A 21,380-nucleotide genomic window follows, 5' to 3' on the forward strand; every position below is an offset into this window, starting at 1 on the left:
AATTCTTCAAACACGACTAAATAAATGGGACGGAGGGAGTAATAATATAAATATTAATACAATAAAATAAAAAATACAACAAAATTTGTTATAAAATTTATATTTTATATTTAATCTTCTCCATCCAATTTCAAAGTAGTCTATCTCCCACCTTTAACTGTAACTTACAGCGCGTACGACTATAGAGGATCTCAATCCTATATATACCACCATTACTCCAAACAGATCAAACTACTATCAAATCTACCTCCAAAGTCCCATAAACAACATTTCCTCACAAATTTTCGCAATGCCGAAAGGCACTAAACCATCCCTTTTCTTTCTTCTTCTCTCTTTGCTTTTATCACCAAAAATCTTTGCCCGAAACCCTCTTCCTCTTCAGCCTCAATCACCTTACACTGCATGCAAATCCACCCTTTATCCCAAGCTATGCCGTTCCATTCTTTCATCTTTTCAGCATTCACCTACAAACTTAGATGGCTATGGAAAATTCTCTGTAAAATGGTGCCTAAAACATGCCCAGAAAATATCTGACCTTACTAACCATTTGCTATCACAGCAAAAACAAAGCAGATTTCTTAGTAGTAAAGAGCTTAATGCATTGCATGATTGTGCTCAGCTATCGGAGCTGACGGTGGATTACTTGGAATCCATATCTGTAGAGCTCAAATCAGATAATTCCTCTTCCGGGAGCGACAGTTTGGTTGGTAGAGTGCAGGCTTTGTTGAGTGCTGTTGTGACGAATCAACAAACATGCTATGATGGCCTTGTTGACAGGTAAAACGTTCCTTTTTCTTGTGGATATTTTTTTCTTTTTTTTTTTGAAAATTTTGTAGATATTCTTAATTAATTAATACTCATTTTTAACCATCTGTTAAATATTGTTGGATTAATTAAACTTGTACATAGGTTGGATGCATATAGTGTAGAATTTTGATATACCATACTCACATATTAATTACAATAATATATTGTAATAACAAAAATTGATGAAAGGAGCACAACGGAGAAGTTTTGATATATTTTGGGTTATTTGTTTTAAAAGATATAGTTGATAATAAGTTTTCTACTATTTTTTTTTTTTCGGGGGTTAGCAATACAGCTTACAAAAATCTTAGCAAAAAAGTCCTTTGTATTTCAAATTCATATAAAGTGCATTTAAACTTTAAAATACATTTCTGTTGCCAATGTAGAGCAAATTGATTCTACATCAAATGCATGAAAAAATTTAAACCTTATTCGCATTGTTAGTTTTCTAAAAAAATTTTATGCATTAATTTTAATTTTTATCTTAAATATTATATTAAATTTTTATAGTATATTTTTCTAAAAACAGTAATTCAAACGGGACCTAAGCTTCTGCAATGCCCTAGTGCCTTCCCTATATGCATAAGTGTACCTAAATTTTCACAATTGACTTGTGTGCTCAAATCTCTGTTTGAGTGACACAGCGGCAGCAACTTGGTGGGTGCACTGATTGCACCGCTGTCTGCTGCCTCGGAGTTGTATAGCGTTTCGCTGGGCTTAGTAACACATGCATTGGGACGCGTTCGGAAAGCTGGAAAAGTAAGCCGACTGTCGGCCTATCGTGGGTTGTTAGAATTGGACTGGACTCGAAAATCAAGTACAAGGATTAACAGAGTAATATCCCTCGGAGGCTCCAAAAGATACCGGCTTTTGGAGTTCTCCTGGGATTAGGTTTGTCTGTCAAAATTTTCGTTTCTCGAAAAAAATGCAAGAAAGAAACTTCCGCTTGGGTCGTCATTCTCTGGGCTTGTGGGGGGTATTTACTTCTTAGTAGCAGCGGTCCAATAGGCTTGGCCCCTGTCGGGGTTTCTATCCCACATCGGCTTTGGGGGGTTGGGAATTTGGGTAGTTAAGTCCCTGGGAGGCTCCAAAAGATACCGGCTTTTGGAGTTTCTCCTGGGATTAGATTTATCTGTCAAAATTTTCGTTTCTCGAAAAAAAAAAAGATTAACAGAGTAATAATTGATCTTGTGCAATGCTGCAAAATTTTTAGGGATAATTTCAGAAACCTCCCTTGAGGTTACTAATCCTTTACAAATTCAGTCCAAATGATTAAAATATTGTTTTAGAGAGTGAAATTAGAATTTTGTACCTGATTTTCCCTTTGTGCTACATGTCCAATGAATGACAAAGTATTACAAATTAATTAATAATTAATAAATTTTAAGGAGCGTAGTTTATAGGCAAATACGTATTACTTATTTAAAGTACCAGCTTTTTACGGGTATTTTACTTTCAAACATTTACTTTATTACAAATATTTATTCTCAAATACAGATTTGTATTTACTCTCAAATATTTAATTTTTGTTAAATAAAAAACCTACCAGTTTTTCTTCCGTAGAAATATTAATATAACACTTTTTCAATTTTAGTTATAAATATTTATGTATTTAGCATAAATTAAATGATTCAGGATAAAATACTCATAAAGAGCTAATACTTTACTCATGCAATGGATGAAAATCATAAAAAAATTAATACTTTATGGGCCATTTCTTTTTTTAAAAAATATTTAATTTATATGAAATAGATAACCTACTGATTTTCTTTTTGCGAGAATGTTACTGTAACACTTTTTAATTTTTAATCACAAACGTTAATATATTTAAAGTACCCGCCCTTTACAGATATTTTATTTTCAAATATTTAATTTATGATAAATATATTAACGTTTGTGATTAAAAATTAAAAAGTGTTACTGTAACATTCTCGCAAAAAGAAAATCAATAGGTTATCTATTTCATATAAATTAAATATTTTTTAAAAAAAGAAATGGTCCATAAAGTATTAATTTTTTTATGATTTTCATCCATTACATAAGTAAAGTATTAGCTCTTTATGAGTATTTTATCCTGAATCATTTAATTTATACTAAATACATAAATATTTATAACTAAAATTGAAAAAGTGTTATATTAATATTTTTACGGAAGAAAAACTGGTAGGTTTTTTATTTAACAAAAATTAAATATTTGAGAGTAAATACAAATCTGTATTTGAGAATAAATATTTGTAATAAAGTAAATGTTTGAAAGTAAAATACCCGTAAAGAGCTGGTACTTTAAATAAGTAATACGTATTTGCCTATAAACTACGCTCCTTAAAATTTATTAATTATTAATTAATTTGTAATACTTTGTCATTCATTGGACATGTAGCACAAAGGGCAAATCAGGTACAAAATTCTAATTTCACTCTCTAAAACAATATTTTAATCATTTGGACGGAATTTGTAAAGGATTAGTAATCTCAGGGGAGGTGAGTGTAAATGTCAGAAACCTCAAGGGAGGTTTCTGAAATTATCCCAATTTTTTATTTGGCCAATTTTTGTGTCGAAAGTTTAGACAGCCGTTTAAATTGCTTTCATTCTTTCAGCTGTAGACATTAATAGATGTAGTACTGGTAGTGATCAACATAAAATTAATAAAATTAAAATATTTGTGAAATTTAATTTTCTTTAGAATTGAAGTGTTAAAAAGTGAAATAATTGCATGGATTGAGATGATTATAAAAAAAAAGTAAAAAAAGGAAAGACGAAAAATATGTGTAATTCGAAAGTGTGTCAGCCTTATATAAACATGAAAAATTTGTACGCAAGGACGGAGAACTTTAAAATGTGAAAGACGGGAAGATAAGAAATTATGGTAAATTTTTTGGGTTTGTTTTTCTCTTTTTGGGTTAGATATTGGAAGTTTGGAACCTTTTAAACCCTTGTCATTACTCATAAGGGTGAAATGTCAAAACACAAAATTTTAGAATCTGAGTTTTTTGGGAGTTTGTCTAAAACTTTACTTTAGTGCACTGTAGAAGTTTTTGAAAAATTTTTGTAGAAGTTTTTGTAAGGTAAAAAACTTTTTTATAGAAGTTTTTGTAATGTGAAAAATTTTGTAGAAGTTTTTGTAAAGTGAAATTTTTTTTTTCCTTTTCTTTCTTTTTCTCTTTCTCTTTCTTTTTCTTTTTCTTTATTTCCTTTTTCTTTTCTTTCCTCTCTTCTTCTTCTTCTTCTTCTTCTTCTTCTTCTTTCCCCCTCCCCCTTCCCCGTTACCTCTGCCTCCCACCTCTAGCACCTCCGCCAGCACCACCTCTCTTCTTTTTCTTTTTTTTTTCTTTTCTCCTCTTCCCCCTCCCTCTCCCTCCCCCGCTACCCCTTTCCTCCCCTCTCCCCGCCACCCCTTTCCCACTCCCTTCCCCGTTCCTCCTCCCTTTGCCCGCCACCCTCCTGGGGCCGCCACCCCTCCCATTCCTTCCCCTGCCACCCCCTATGCCCACCATCCCTTTCCTCCCCTCTGCCCCTTCCCCCTCTCCCCCTGCCACCCTCTTTGTCCCTTCCCCCTCCCCTGTTCCCCTTCTCGCTTCTCACCTTCCCTCTGCCACTTTTTTTTTTCACATTTTCCCTCTCTCTCTCCTCCCGTCTCCTCTCCTTACTCTTGTGGGCAAATGAAGCAGCGAAATGAAAATTTTTTTTTTGGGCAATTTTCCTTCTCTCCCCTCCTCCCCTTCCCCCGCCACCCTCCCCCTCCCCCGTGATATCTGGTCTAGCGACCAGATGGCCAGAGGGGAAGGGGAAGGGTGGTGGGGGAGGAGTGGGGAGATGCAGAGAGAAAAAAAAAGACAGAGAGGATGATGGTAGGGGAGGAAGAGGGGGAGAGGGAAAAAGGGCAAAAAAAAAAAAAGACCGGCACCAGAAGAGGTGATCGGCGCCGAAACCGGCGGCAGAGGTGGTGGCCGGCGACGAAGGTGGTGGTGGGTTGGGGTGGGGGAGGAAGAAGAAGAAGAGAAGGGGAAGGGAATTTTTTAATTTTTTTTGTGTTTTGGATATTTTAAGTGTGTAGGTAAAAATTTTTGAGAAGTTTTTTGGGGTTTCTGTAGCAAAAGTTGTTAAAAAACTAGTAGGTAAAAAACTTGTCAAAAAACATGGCTTCCAAACAGGCCCGTAGGAACCTTTAGTTTAGACATGGTATTGATAAAAATGAAAATGTTCGGGCAAATTGCAATGATAGTCCCTCATATTTGAGTTTTATATTTTTTAGTTTCTCACTTTTAAAATGATGCATTTTAATCTCTTATATTTGAGGTTTTTTCACTTCATAGTCATCCACTTTTGACATGCCAAGTTTGGCTACTTTGCGTTGCTAGTCAAAGTACATAGTGAAGTTCTTAGTGAAGTTTCCATCTAAGTTGTGATAATCCTTAGTAAAGATACTGAATCACCAGGTTCTGCATGGATTAAATGATTCCCAAAGGTGGGGAAGAAATCTAGCCGAATTGGTGGATAAAGGACTAAAGGAGTTAATATCAGAGAGGCAGTTACAGTTAGAAATTATGGGGGTAGCAACTTCACCTCAATAGGAGATGCCATAGCATTTGCACCAGATAACTTGAGGACTGAAGATGGTTATTTTGTGATCTTTGAGAAGCAAGGATTCTATGAAGAGTACGTTGTTGTGCCTAAACACAAGAAAAGTGTAATGTTGATTGGAGATGGAATCAATCGCACTGTGATATCTGGGAATCGGAATGTCGTAGATGGCTGGACAACCTTCAATTCTTCAACATTTGGTAAGTTACTCGTTTAGCTTTCTTGTCTGAAGTTTACAGCAGTTTCATCTCGATCATCTGTAAAACCTTCAAGTGTTACTATCAAGTCTGGAATCATTTGATTCAGCTTTAGAACCTCTTGTCAAACTACTTCTATCTAACAATGATATTCTTCAAACATTAGGCATGATTAAGTTAAGTGGTTAAACTTAATTGTATCGCTACAGTATCTAGAGAAGGTATGTATTTTGAATTACTGGAAGAACCAATGTCTCGAAACTCAAAGAGAGGGCAACTCGGCCAAGTTCAGTCAGGTCAATGGATACAATTGGTAAGTTGGGACTAAAAAATAGAACTATAGAAGACCAGATTACATCATGATTATAATTTAATGTTATGAGTGTGTGTATCTCTCTCTCTCTCTCTCTCTCTCTATTTATACACATGCACAAACACACACACACATAAAAATATCTCATATGGTATTTACAAAATTTAAATGAAATCTTTCTGCATTTATAACTAAATTTATAATATTTATTTGAAAACATATAGAAATTAAGATTGTAATTGAAATTTAAAAAATTTCATAAGAGCATTTATAATTGTTTCAAATGATACAAAATTAAAAATAAATACTATAAAAGTTTGAACAACAAATTGAAGTGAAGAGAAATTAAGAAAATTTATAAAAATAAAAAAAGAGAGCATTAAAAAGAAATAATAAAAAACTTAAGGATTCGTTCTTCTCCTCCCATCAAACTGAATTTTTTACCGGGTCAGCTGCCACATGGTGTTATTTATTAAATCATTGCTTTTCGATTCAACCCCTTGATGTGACGGCCCCACCTCCCCCTAAGGCGAACCAGAGGGTTCGGCGGGTCGCCTGCCCAGCTCTCGCCGGGACTCAGTCGTTCACTACAATCCTCAAACAGATTACAAGATAAGACACAAAAATTACATCAAATTCTCCAATAATTACATGTCAAAAGCAAAGCGGAAATAATTCCCAACTATACATCAAATGATTCCAAATCCAAACTGTACAAGATATAAGCCATCCAGACACGTGAATAAGTACTACCAGCCTTCCTTTGCCACGAGCCCTGTGGAGGGGAATAAAATATTTTTGGGGTGAGCTAAAAGCTCAGCGAGTAACCAGGAAAATCATTAAACAAATATATTTCACAATGTTGCATTTCGATGATTTCGATGATGTCATGATTCAGAGATCAAATGTACGTCTTTTGCTCTCGTGAGCCAGTGAAATCATAGTACTTGAACACCCAACGCTCAAATAGATCATTTAACATTAACATTAAGAGGGAGCCCCTTTTTGAGCTCCAGATAAACATGAACATGAACCGTGAACAGAGGTGGAGACGTTGGTGTCCAGCACAAGACTTTCCCAGAACTCATTGAAGCCAAATCATGTCATGAATCCACATGCAAGCACGCATGATATGCAATCGAATAAATAATGCAAGAAACATTTCACAAGTACTTCGGAAATAGTTTAGGGTCACTCACCTCCACGGCTCAGAAATCATCCAGCATATAACATTGCCTTGCTCAAATCCAAGTCTTAGATCACAAACTCAATGCAAACAAGTCCCTTCAAAGTTCGGACAGCACTTCCCCTGAATTTGCTAACTTTCCCAGCCATCATGGCTTCATTATTTCCTCAGCCAGTCCCAAAGGTACACACACAACAACAAGTTCATCCAATAGTCATTCAGCAAGTTCCAAGTAGTACTAGTACAAGTCAAACTAGGGAAAAGTCCGAAAATGAAAGTTAAGCTCAAAACCAGAAAAATAGCTTTTGACGTCATTTTGTGGTAATGGCACCAAAGGCGCTACGATTGTCGGATGAAGGTGTAAGATACACCGTTTCGAAGCTAAGAGACAGGGCTACAATATCGCAGAAGGCCACTCAACCCAGTTTTGAGTGTAAATAGGTCAAAAATGCAAGAAACTACATCAAAAAAGTAAAACAGATTCACCAAAATGCATTCTAGCGGAAACATCATAACTCAGGCTCTCCAAGTCCAAATCCAGAAATTCCAAAACCAGATGAAAGCTAAGAAAAAGGGTTAAACTTCATCAGAAGGCCTCAACAACCAATTCGGAAGCAATTCCAGCCAAAACAACCCATTACAGACGCACTTCTCAATTTCGGGTGAAACCAGAACAGCAATAGTAATTTCGACTTATCTCATTCTACACGACTCAGATTGACCTGAAATTTTGTAGAAACCTCTAAAATGTCATTCCATACAACTTTTATGTTTTGAGCTAAGGCCAATTCGGCCTCTATCTAGGACCTAAAAATTCGGACAGAATGAAGAACATTGAAACCTAGTTTTCCACTTTTCCTTCCAAAACAGAAATTGATTGTAATTAATCACTTTTTCCACCTCCTAGAGTCATTAAACATCATTTCCAATCATCACACATGACCCCATAATCATATCCATATGAAAACAGAAAAATTCCCAATAATTATAAACTTCACCAATTCAACCAAAATCAAGATATAATCCATAAAAGTGCATCTTATACCACCACCAATCATGAATTGAACATCATTAGAGGAAGGAGAGGGGTCCTTCACAACTCACCTTAGCAATACAAGAGATAGAGCAACAAACCACCTTAGCTTTCCAAACAACTTCACAACCAAGCTCAACTCCACCAAACTAAGAGGTTTTATGGAGTAATTGGAAGATTAATCGGTTTAATTGAAAGATTGGGCAAGATTGGAGACTAGAAAATTGAGAGCTTTTCTTTCTTTCTTGCTTGATAAGGGCCGGCCAAGAAGCTTGTAATATGAAGCTTATTTTGGTCAAATTTTGGTATTTATTTAGTAAAGGTAAAGGTAAAGTTAAATGGTCAAAGTCCAAGATTAAATCACAAGGTGACACTTGTCACCTTTTTGGTTTAAAACTTATCTTTTTGTCTCTCCAATACAAATATCTTAACACCTTGTAAAATAATATCACTTAATACAAAATTCCAACAAGTTGTCAAAAATATAATGCATTTACCGCACTTGCGGGTCCCACGTTCAAAATACGCTTTTAATTTCTCAAAAACTAACCGATACTAGAAAAATCATTTTAAAACTGTCTTTGCTCATAAACTTTATCTGGGAAATTTTTCTAATAAAGAAAATGTAGAAAAGGCGGACGATTAAATAAAATAAACACTAGAAAATTAGAAAATTTTCGGGTTCTCACACTCATTCTTTTCGGGGCGTCACAAACTCCCCTCCTTAAAAGAATGTCGTCCTCGACATTCCATCTTGTACCAATCAAGTCAAGACATCCCAGACATCCCGCAAGAATCACTCAAGCATTCCAAGTAAACACTAAGTCACAAATCAAACCCACAGTCCGGCATCCTAAACTTCAAGCCTAGGATACACTACAGAGATCTGAAACCTAAGCTCTGATACCAACTGTGACAGCCCCACCTCCCCCTAAGGCGAACCAGAGGGTTCGGCGGGTCGCCTGCCCAGCTCTCGCCGGGACTCAGTCGTTCACTACAATCCTCAAACAGATTACAAGATAAGACACAAAAATTACATCAAATTCTCCAATAATTACATGTCAAAAGCAAAGCGGAAATAATTCCCAACTATACATCAAATGATTCCAAATCCAAACTGTACAAGATATAAGCCATCCAGCCACGTGAATAAGTAATACCAGCCTTCCTTTGCCACGAGCCCTGTGGAGGGGAATAAAATATTTTGGGGTGAGCTAAAAGCTCAGCGAGTAACCAGGAAAATCATTAAACAAATATATTTCACAATGTTGCATTTCGATGATTTCGATGATGTCATGATTCAGAGATCAAATGTACGTCTTTTGCTCTCGTGAGCCAGTGAAATCATAGTACTTGAACACCCAACGCTCAAATAGATCATTTAACATTAACATTAAGAGGGAGCCCCTTTTTGAGCTCCAGATAAACATGAACATGAACCGTGAACAGAGGTGGAGACGTTGGTGTCCAGCACAAGACTTTCCCAGAACTCATTGAAGCCAAATCATGTCATGAATCCACATGCAAGCACGCATGATATGCAATCGAATAAATAATGCAAGAAACATTTCACAAGTACTTCGGAAATAGTTTAGGGTCACTCACCTCCACGGCTCAGAAATCATCCAGCATATAACATTGCCTTGCTCAAATCCAAGTCTTAGATCACAAACTCAATGCAAACAAGTCCCTTCAAAGTTCGGACAGCACTTCCCCTGAATTTGCTAACTTTCCCAGCCATCATGGCTTCATTATTTCCTCAGCCAGTCCCAAAGGTACACACACAACAACAAGTTCATCCAATAGTCATTCAGCAAGTTCCAAGTAGTACTAGTACAAGTCAAACTAGGGAAAAGTCCGAAAATGAAAGTTAAGCTCAAAACCAGAAAAATAGCTTTTGACGTCATTTTGTGGTAATGGCACCAAAGGCGCTACGATTGTCGGATGAAGGTGTAAGATACACCGTTTCGAAGCTAAGAGACAGGGCTACAATATCGCAGAAGGCCACTCAACCCAGTTTTGAGTGTAAATAGGTCAAAAATGCAAGAAACTACATCAAAAAAGTAAAACAGATTCACCAAAATGCATTCTAGCGGAAACATCATAACTCAGGCTCTCCAAGTCCAAATCCAGAAATTCCAAAACCAGATGAAAGCTAAGAAAAAGGGTTAAACTTCATCAGAAGGCCTCAACAACCAATTCGGAAGCAATTCCAGCCAAAACAACCCATTACAGACGCACTTCTCAATTTCGGGTGAAACCAGAACAGCAATAGTAATTTCGACTTATCTCATTCTACACGACTCAGATTGACCTGAAATTTTGTAGAAACCTCTAAAATGTCATTCCATACAACTTTTATGTTTTGAGCTAAGGCCAATTCGGCCTCTATCTAGGACCTAAAAATTCGGACAGAATGAAGAACATTGAAACCTAGTTTTCCACTTTTCCTTCCAAAACAGAAATTGATTGTAATTAATCACTTTTTCCACCTCCTAGAGTCATTAAACATCATTTCCAATCATCACACATGACCCCATAATCATATCCATATGAAAACAGAAAAATTCCCAATAATTATAAACTTCACCAATTCAACCAAAATCAAGATATAATCCATAAAAGTGCATCTTATACCACCACCAATCATGAATTGAACATCATTAGAGGAAGGAGAGGGGTCCTTCACAACTCACCTTAGCAATACAAGAGATAGAGCAACAAACCACCTTAGCTTTCCAAACAACTTCACAACCAAGCTCAACTCCACCAAACTAAGAGGTTTTATGGAGTAATTGGAAGATTAATCGGTTTAATTGAAAGATTGGGCAAGATTGGAGACTAGAAAATTGAGAGCTTTTCTTTCTTTCTTGCTTGATAAGGGCCGGCCAAGAAGCTTGTAATATGAAGCTTATTTTGGTCAAATTTTGGTATTTATTTAGTAAAGGTAAAGGTAAAGTTAAATGGTCAAAGTCCAAGATTAAATCACAAGGTGACACTTGTCACCTTTTTGGTTTAAAACTTATCTTTTTGTCTCTCCAATACAAATATCTTAACACCTTGTAAAATAATATCACTTAATACAAAATTCCAACAAGTTGTCAAAAATATAATGCATTTACCGCACTTGCGGGTCCCACGTTCAAAATACGCTTTTAATTTCTCAAAAACTAACCGATACTAGAAAAATCATTTTAAAACTATCTTTGCTCATAAACTTTATCTGGAAAATTTTTCTAATAAAGAAAATGTAGAAAAGGCGGACGATTAAATAAAATAAACACTAGAAAATTAGAAAATTTTCGGGTTCTCACACTCATTCTTTTCGGGGCGTCACAAACTCCCCTCCTTAAAAGAATGTCGTCCTCGACATTCCATCTTGTACCAATCAAGTCAAGACATCCCAGACATCCCGCAAGAATCACTCAAGCATTCCAAGTAAACACTAATAGTCAAATCAAACCCACAGTCCGGCATCCTAAACTTCAAGCCTAGGATACACTACAGAGATCTGAAACCTAAGCTCTGATACCAACTGTGACAGCCCCACCTCCCCCTAAGGCGAACCAGAGGGTTCGGCGGGTCGCCTGCCCAGCTCTCGCCGGGACTCAGTCGTTCACTACAATCCTCAAACAGATTACAAGATAAGACACAAAAATTACATCAAATTCTCCAATAATTACATGTCAAAAGCAAAGCGGAAATAATTCCCAACTATACATCAAATGATTCCAAATCCAAACTGTACAAGATATAAGCCATCCAGACACGTGAATAAGTACTACCAGCCTTCCTTTGCCACGAGCCCTGTGGAGGGGAATAAAATATTTTGGGGTGAGCTAAAAAAGCTCAGCCGAGTACCAAGGAAAATCATTAAACAAAATATATTTCACAATGTTGCATTTCGATGATTTCGATGATGTCATGATTCAGAGATTCAAATTGTACGTCTTTTGCTCTCGTGAGCCAGTGAAATCATAGTACTTGAACACCCAACGCTCAAATAGATCATTTAACATTAACATTAAGAGGGAGCCCCTTTTTGAGCTCCAGATAAACATGAACATGAACCGTGAACAGAGGTGGAGACGTTGGTGTCCAGCACAAGACTTTCCCAGAACTCATTGAAGCCAAATCATGTCATGAATCCACATGCAAGCACGCATGATATGCAATCGAATAAATAATGCAAGAAATATTTCACAAGTACTTCGGAAATAGTTTAGGGTCACTCACCTCCACGGCTCAGAAATCATCCAGCATATAACATTGCCTTGCTCAAATCCAAGTCTTAGATCACAAACTCAATGCAAACAAGTCCCTTCAAAGTTCGGACAGCACTTCCCCTGAATTTGCTAACTTTCCCAGCCATCATGGCTTCATTATTTCCTCAGCCAGTCCCAAAGGTACACACACAACAACAAGTTCATCCAATAGTCATTCAGCAAGTTCCAAGTAGTACTAGTACAAGTCAAACTAGGGAAAAGTCCGAAAATGAAAGTTAAGCTCAAAACCAGAAAAATAGCTTTTGACGTCATTTTGTGGTAATGGCACCAAAGGCGCTACGATTGTCGGATGAAGGTGTAAGATACACCGTTTCGAAGCTAAGAGACAGGGCTACAATATCGCAGAAGGCCACTCAACCCAGTTTTGAGTGTAAATAGGTCAAAAATGCAAGAAACTACATCAAAAAAGTAAAACAGATTCACCAAAATGCATTCTAGCGGAAACATCATAACTCAGGCTCTCCAAGTCCAAATCCAGAAATTCCAAAACCAGATGAAAGCTAAGAAAAAGGGTTAAACTTCATCAGAAGGCCTCAACAACCAATTCGGAAGCAATTCCAGCCAAAACAACCCATTACAGACGCACTTCTCAATTTCGGGTGAAACCAGAACAGCAATAGTAATTTCGACTTATCTCATTCTGCACGACTCAGATTGACCTGAAATTTTGTAGAAACCTCTAAAATGTCATTCCATACAACTTTTATGTTTTGAGCTAAGGCCAATTCGGCCTCTATCTAGGACCTAAAAATTCGGACAGAATGAAGAACATTGAAACCTAGTTTTCCACTTTTCCTTCCAAAACAGAAATTGATTGTAATTAATCACTTTTTCCACCTCCTAGAGTCATTAAACATCATTTCCAATCATCATACATGACCCCATAATCATATCCATATGAAAACAGAAAAATCCCCAATAATTATAAACTTCACCAATTCAACCAAAATCAAGATATAATCCATAAAAGTGCATCTTATACCACCACCAATCATGAATTGAACATCATTAGAGGAAGGAGAGGGGTCCTTCACAACTCACCTTAGCAATACAAGAGATAGAGCAACAAACCACCTTAGCTTTCCAAACAACTTCACAACCAAGCTCAACTCCACCAAACTAAGAGGTTTTATGGAGTAATTGGAAGATTAATCGGTTTAATTGAAAGATTGGGCAAGATTGGAGACTAGAAAATTGAGAGCTTTTCTTTCTTTCTTGCTTGATAAGGGCCGGCCAAGAAGCTTGTAATATGAAGCTTATTTTGGTCAAATTTTGGTATTTATTTAGTAAAGGTAAATGTAAAGTTAAATGGTCAAAGTCCAAGATTAAATCACAAGGTGACACTTGTCACCTTTTTGGTTTAAAACTTATCTTTTTGTCTCTCCAATACAAATATCTTAACACCTTGTAAAATAATATCACTTAATACAAAATTCCAACAAATTGTCAAAAATATAATGCATTTACCGCACTTGCGGGTCCCACGTTCAAAATACGCTTTTAATTTCTCAAAAACTAACCGATACTAGAAAAATCATTTTAAAACTGTCTTTGCTCATAAACTTTATCTGGGAAATTTTTCTAATAAAGAAAATGTAGAAAAGGCGGACGATTAAATAAAATAAACACTAGAAAATTAGAAAATTTTCGGGTTCTCACACTCATTCTTTTCGGGGCGTCACAAACTCCCCTCCTTAAAAGAATGTCGTCCTCGACATTCCATCTTGTACCAATCAAGTCAAGACATCCCAGACATCCCGCAAGAATCACTCAAGCATTCCAAGTAAACACTAAGAGTCAAATCAAACCCACAGTCCGGCATCCTAAACTTCAAGCCTAGGATACACTACAGAGATCTGAAACCTAAGCTCTGATACCAACTGTGACAGCCCCACCTCCCCCTAAGGCGAACCAGATGGTTCGGCGGGTCGCCTGCCCAGCTCTAGCCGGGACTCAGTCGTTCACTACAATCCTCAAACAGATTACAAGATAAGACACAAAAATTACATCAAATTCTCCAATAATTACATGTCAAAAGCAAAGCGGAAATAATTCCCAACTATACATCAAATGATTCCAAATCTAAACTGTACAAGATATAAGCCATCCAGCCACGTGAATAAGTACTACCAGCCTTCCTTTGCCACGAGCCCTGTGGAGGGGAATAAAATATTTTTGGGGTGAACTAAAAGCTCAGCGAGTAACCAGGAAAATCATTAAACAAATATATTTCACAATGTTGCATTTCGATGATTTCGATGATGTCATGATTCAGAGATCAAATGTACGTCTTTTGCTCTCGTGAGCCAGTGAAATCATAGTACTTGAACACCCAACGCTCAAATAGATCATTTAACATTAACATTAAGAGGGAGCCCCTTTTTGAGCTCCAGATAAACATGAACATGAACCGTGAACAGAGGTGGAGACGTTGGTGTCCAGCACAAGACTTTCCCAGAACTCATTGAAGCCAAATCATGTCATGAATCCACATGCAAGCACGCATGATATGCAATCGAATAAATAATGCAAGAAACATTTCACAAGTACTTCGGAAATAGTTTAGGGTCACTCACCTCCACGGCTCAGAAATCATCCAGCATATAACATTGCCTTGCTCAAATCCAAGTCTTAGATCACAAACTCAATGCAAACAAGTCCCTTCAAAGTTCGGACAGCACTTCCCCTGAATTTGCTAACTTTCCCAGCCATCATGGCTTCATTATTTCCTCAGCCAGTCCCAAAGGTACACACACAACAACAAGTTCATCCAATAGCCATTCAGCAAGTTCCAAGTAGTACTAGTACAAGTCAAACTAGGGAAAAGTCCGGAAATGAAAGTTAAGCTCAAAACCAGAAAAACAGCTTCTGACGTCATTTTGTGGTAATGGCACCAAAGGCGCTACGATTGTCGGATGAAGGTCCACGATACACCGTTTCGAAGCTAAGAGACAGGGCTACAACATCGCAGAAGGTCACTCAACCCAGTTTTGAGTGAAAACAGGTCAAAAATGCAAGATACTACATCAAAAACGTAAAACAGATTCACCAAAACGCATTCTAGCGGAAACATCATAACTCAGGTTCTCCAAGTCCAAATCCAGAAATTCCAAAACCAGATAAAAGCTAAGAAAAAGGGTTAAACTTCATCAGAAGGCCTCAACAACCAATTCGGAAGTAATTCCAGCCAAAACAACCCATTACAGACGCACTTCTCAATTTTGGGTGAAACCAGAACAACAATAGTAATTTCGACTTATCTCATTCCACACCACTCAGATTGACCTGAAATTTTGTAGGAACCTCTAATATGTCATTCCCTACAACTTTTATGTTTTGAGCTAAGGCCAATTCGGCCTCTATCTATGATGAGAACATGAAGATTTGCATGGATTCCTTTCATTTTACAAGTCTTCACATTCTAATGATGGTTGATGGTGCAATCGAGCTCGAGAATCATTGAAGATCCAAATTTTCCAAATTTTAATTGGCTTCCAAATCTTGATTGGTATCTTGATTGATTTCCAAATCTTGATTGATATCTTGATTGATTTCCAAATTGAGAGTTAAGTAAGTCGCTTGAATTAGGGAATAAAGGCTAAGGTCATGTTGACCATAGTTAAGCCAATTGAGTCAGTTAGTTCCCTATTCTAATTAAATTAGAGTTTTAGAGAAGTAGTTAACTACTTCCAAATTTATTTAGGAAGTTGTGTCAAGTCAAATAAGGAAGCTTGTATTGTTTCCAATTTAGATTAGGGTTTTGAGTCTTGTAAGGCTATAAATAGCCAACTTTATTTAATTATTGAAAAGACAATTATGAGATGAATAAAAATTGAGAGTTTTCTCTTTCTTGTTCCTTTGGGAGCGTTCCTTGATACAAAGTGAGTTGTATCTCCTTTGTTCAAGTTTCGGCTTATCAATTCAAGACCATGTTGAATTGTGGCGCCTTCTACACTTGCCTGAGGTTCACTAATTCGTTTGGTTACGGGTTGAGATAATATCAACAAGTTCGTAGTCACGGGGATTAGAGGGGTCGTAAGGTCTTTCCATCTTTGTATCCATAACCTGGTCAAGATAGATCCTTCCGCTGCCTGATCGATTCGGTTCTTCAAGACAGGTTCTTGTTGGGTCGAGTTCGTATCATCTGGTATCAGAGCTTCGGCTCTTGATTCAGGTTAATATCCTTTTTCTTTTCTTATTTGTCTATTTTTTTTTCTATCGAAACCCTAGCCGCCTTTCAATTTTAAAAGAAAAAAATTTTTTTGATTCTTGTTTTTTTTTTATTATTTTATCACTTGAGTCTAACCTACCCCCTTGATTGATCGAGGTTGGAATTTCTTGGTGTGATTACGTTCTTGAAAACAGGTTTTTCAAGGGTTTACCTCCCATTTAATTTCTTCCAAGTGAATCCTAACCTTGCATCGAGTCGTCAATAGCAAAAAAAAAAAAAAATTATATATATAATGATGAGAACATGAAGATTTGGCATGGATTCCTTTCATTTTACAAGTCTTCACTTCTAATGATGGTTGATGTGCAATCGGGCTCGAGAATCATTGAAGATCCAAATTTTCCAAATTTTAATTGGCTTCCAAATCTTGATTGGTATCTTGATTGATTTCCAAATCTTGATTGATATCTTGATTGATTTCCAAATTGAGAGTTAAGTAAGTCGCTTGAATTAGGGAATAAAGGCTAAGGTCATGTTGACCATAGTTAAGCCAATTGAGTCAGTTAGTTCCCTATTCTAATTAAATTAGAGTTTTAGAGAAGTAGTTAATTACTTCCAAATTTATTTAGGAAGTTGTGTCAAGTCAAATAAGGAAGCTTGTATTGTTTCCAATTTAGATTAGGGTTTTGAGTCTTGTAAGGCTATAAATAGCCAACTTTATTTAATTATTGAAAAGACAATTATGAGATGAATAAAAATTGAGAGTTTTCTCTTTCTTGTTCCTTTGGGAGCGTTCCTTGATACAAAGTGAGTTGTATCTCCTTTGTTCAAGTTTCGGCTTATCAATTCAAGACCATGTTGAATTGTGGCGCCTTCTACACTTGCCTGAGGTTCACTAATTCGTTTGGTTACGGGTTGAGATAATATCAACAAGTTCGTAGTCACGGGGATTAGAGGGGTCGTAAGGTCTTTCCATCTTTGTATCCATAACCTGGTCAAGATAGATCCTTCCGCTGCCTGATCGATTCGGTTCTTCAAGACAGGTTCTTGTGATACGAACTCGACCCAACAAGAACCTGTCTTGAAGAACCGAATCGATCAGGCAGCGGAAGGATCTATCTTGACCAGGTTATGGATACAAAGATGGAAAGACCTTACGACCCCTCTAATCCCCGTGACTACGAACTTGTTGATATTATCTCAACCCGTAACCAAACGAATTAGTGAACCTCAGGCAAGTGTAGAAGGCGCCACAATTCAACATGGTCTTGAATTGATAAGCCGAAACTTGAACAAAGGAGATACAACTCACTTTGTATCAAGGAACGCTCCCAAAGGAACAAGAAAGAGAAAACTCTCAATTTTTATTCATCTCATCATTGTCTTTTCAATAGTTAAATAAAGTTGGCTATTTATAGCCTTACAAGACTCAAAACCCTAATCTAAATTGGAAACAATACAAGCTTCCTTATTTGACTTGACACAACTTCCTAAATAAATTTGGAAGTAATTAACTACTTCTCTAAAACTCTAATTTAATTAGAATAGGGAACTAACTGACTCAATTGGCTTAACTATGGTCAACATGACCTTAGCCTTTATTCCCTAATTCAAGCGACTTACTTAACTCTCAATTTGGAAATCAATCAAGATATCAATCAAGATTTGGAAATCAATCAAGATACCAATCAAGATTTGGAAGCCAATTAAAATTTGGAAAATTTGGATCTTCAATGATTCTCGAGCCCGATTGCACCATCAACCATCATTAGAATGTGAAGACTTGTAAAATGAAAGGAATCCATGCAAATCTTCATGTTCTCATCAATCTAGGACCTAAAAATTCGGACAGAATGAAGAACATTGAAACCTAGTTTTCCACTTTTCCTTCCAAAACAGAAATTGATTGTAATTAATCACTTTTTCCACCTCCTAGAGTCATTAAACATCATTTCCAATCATCATACATGACCCCATAATCATATCCATATGAAAACAGAAAAATCCCCAATAATTATAAACTTCACCAATTCAACCAAAATCAAGATATAATCCATAAAAGTGCATCTTATACCACCACCAATCATGAATTGAACATCATTAGAGGAAGGAGAGGGGTCCTTCACAACTCACCTTAGCAATACAAGAGATAGAGCAACAAACCACCTTAGCTTTCCAAACAACTTCACAACCAAGCTCAACTCCACCAAACTAAGAGGTTTTATGGAGTAATTGGAAGATTAATCGGTTTAATTGAAAGATTGGGCAAGATTGGAGACTAGAAAATTGAGAGCTTTTCTTTCTTTCTTGCTTGATAAGGGCAGGCCAAGAAGCTTGTAAAATGAAGCTTATTTTGGTCAAATTTTGGTATTTATTTAGTAAAGGTAAAGGTAAAGTTAAATGGTCAAAGTCCAAGATTAAATCACAAGGTGACACTTGTCACCTTTTTGGTTTAAAACTTATCTTTTTGTCTCTCCAATACAAATATCTTAACACCTTGTAAAATAATATCACTTATAACAAAATTCCAACAAGTTGTCAAAAATATAATGCATTTACCGCACTTGCGGGTCCCACGTTCAAAATACGCTTTTAATTTCTCAAAAACTAACCGATACTAGAAAAATCATTTTAAAACTGTCTTTGCTCATAAACTTTATCTGGGAAATTTTTCTAATAAAGAAAATGTAGAAAAGGCGGACGATTAAATAAAATAAACACTAGAAAATTAGAAAATTTTCGGGTTCTCACACTCATTCTTTTCGGGGCGTCACAAACTCCCCTCCTTAAAAGAATGTCGTCCTCGACATTCCATCTTGTACCAATCAAGTCAAGACATCCCAGACATCCCGCAAGAATCACTCAAGCATTCCAAGTAAACACTAAGAGTCAAATCAAACCCACAGTCCGGCATCCTAAACTTCAAGCCTAGGATACACTACAGAGATCTGAAACCTAAGCTCTGATACCAACAGTGACAGCCGCACCTCCCCCTAAGGCGAACCAGAGGGTTCGGCGGGTCGCCTGCCCAGCTCTCGCCGGGACTCAGCCGTTCACTACAATCCTCAAACAGATTACAAGATAAGACACAAAAATTACATCAAATTCTCCAATAATTACATGTCAAAAGCAAAGCGGAAATAATTCCCAACTATACATCAAATGATTCCAAATCCAAACTGTACAAGATATAAGCCATCCAGCCACGTGAATAAGTACTACCAGCCTTCCTTTGCCACGAGCCCTGTGGAGGGGAATAAAATATTTTTGGGGTGAGCTAAAAGCTCAGCGAGTAACCAGGAAAATCATTAAACAAATATATTTCACAATGTTGCATTTCGATGATTTCGATGATGTCATGATTCAGAGATCAAATGTACGTCTTTTGCTCTCGTGAGCCAGTGAAATCATAGTACTTGAACACCCAACGCTCAAATAGATCATTTAACATTAACATTAAGAGGGAGCCCCTTTTTGAGCTCCAGATAAACATGAACATGAACCGTGAACAGAGGTGGAGACGTTGGTGTCCAGCACAAGACTTTCCCAGAACTCATTGAAGCCAAATCATGTCATGAATCCACATGCAAGCACGCATGATATGCAATCGAATAAATAATGCAAGAAATATTTCACAAGTACTTCGAAAATAGTTTAGGGTCACTCACCTCCACGGCTCAGAAATCATCCAGCATATAACATTGCCTTGCTCAAATCCAAGTCTTAGATCACAAACTCAATGCAAACAAGTCCCTTCAAAGTTCGGACAGCACTTCCCCTGAATTTGCTAACTTTCCCAGCCATCATGGCTTCATTATTTCCTCAGCCAATCCCAAAGGTACACACACAACAACAAGTTCATCAAATAGTCATTCAGCAAGTTCCAAGTAGTACTAGTACAAGTCAAACTAGGGAAAAGTCCGGAAATGAAAGTTAAGCTCAAAACCAGAAAAACAGCTTTTGACGTCATTTTGTGGTAATGGCACCAAAGGCGCTACGATTGTCGGATGAAGGTGCAAGATACACCGTTTCGAAGCTAAGAGACAGGGCTACAACATCTCAGAAGGTCACTCAACCCAGTTTTGAGTGAAAATTGGTCAAACATGCAAGATACTACATCAAAAACGTAAAACAGATTCACCAAAACGCATTCTAGCGGAAACATCATAACTCAGGCTCTCCAAGTCCAAATCCAGAAATTCCAAAACCAGATGAAAGCTAAGAAAAAGGGTTAAACTTCATCAGAAGGCCTCAACAACCAATTCGGAAGCAATTCCAGCCAAAACAACCCATTACAGACGCACTTCTCAATTTCGGGTGAAACCAGAACAGCAATAGTAATTTCGACTTATCTCATTCTACACCACTCAGATTGACCTGAAATTTTGTAGGAACCTCTAAAATGTCATTCCCTACAACTTTTATGTTTTGAGCTAAGGCCAATTCGGCCTCTATCTAGGACCTAAAAATTCGGACAGAATGAAGAACATTGAAACCTAGTTTTCCACTTTTCCTTCCAAAACAGAAATTGATTGTAATTAATCACTTTTTCCACCTCCTAGAGTCATTAAACATCATTTCCAATCATCATACATGACCCCATAATCATATCCATATGAAAACAGAAAAATCCCCAATAATTATAAACTTCACCAATTCAACCAAAATCAAGATATAATCCATAAAAGTGCATCTTATACCACCACCAATCATGAATTGAACATCATTAGAGGAAGGAGAGGGGTCCTTCACAACTCACCTTAGCAATACAAGAGATAGAGCAACAAACCACCTTAGCTTTCCAAA

At 36.9% G+C, this 21,380-nt stretch overlaps 1 pseudogene; it reads left to right on the forward strand.

The window, feature by feature from the left end:
- The first annotated feature begins 275 nt into the window (after positions 1-275).
- Positions 276-21,380, forward strand: part of LOC113758320 — a 39,200-nt pseudogene continuing 18,095 nt past the window's right edge.

The sequence above is a fragment of the Coffea eugenioides genome, unplaced genomic scaffold (assembly GCF_003713205.1).
Source record: "Coffea eugenioides isolate CCC68of unplaced genomic scaffold, Ceug_1.0 ScVebR1_47;HRSCAF=261, whole genome shotgun sequence".
In the NCBI taxonomy this organism is placed as follows: domain Eukaryota; kingdom Viridiplantae; phylum Streptophyta; class Magnoliopsida; order Gentianales; family Rubiaceae; genus Coffea; species Coffea eugenioides.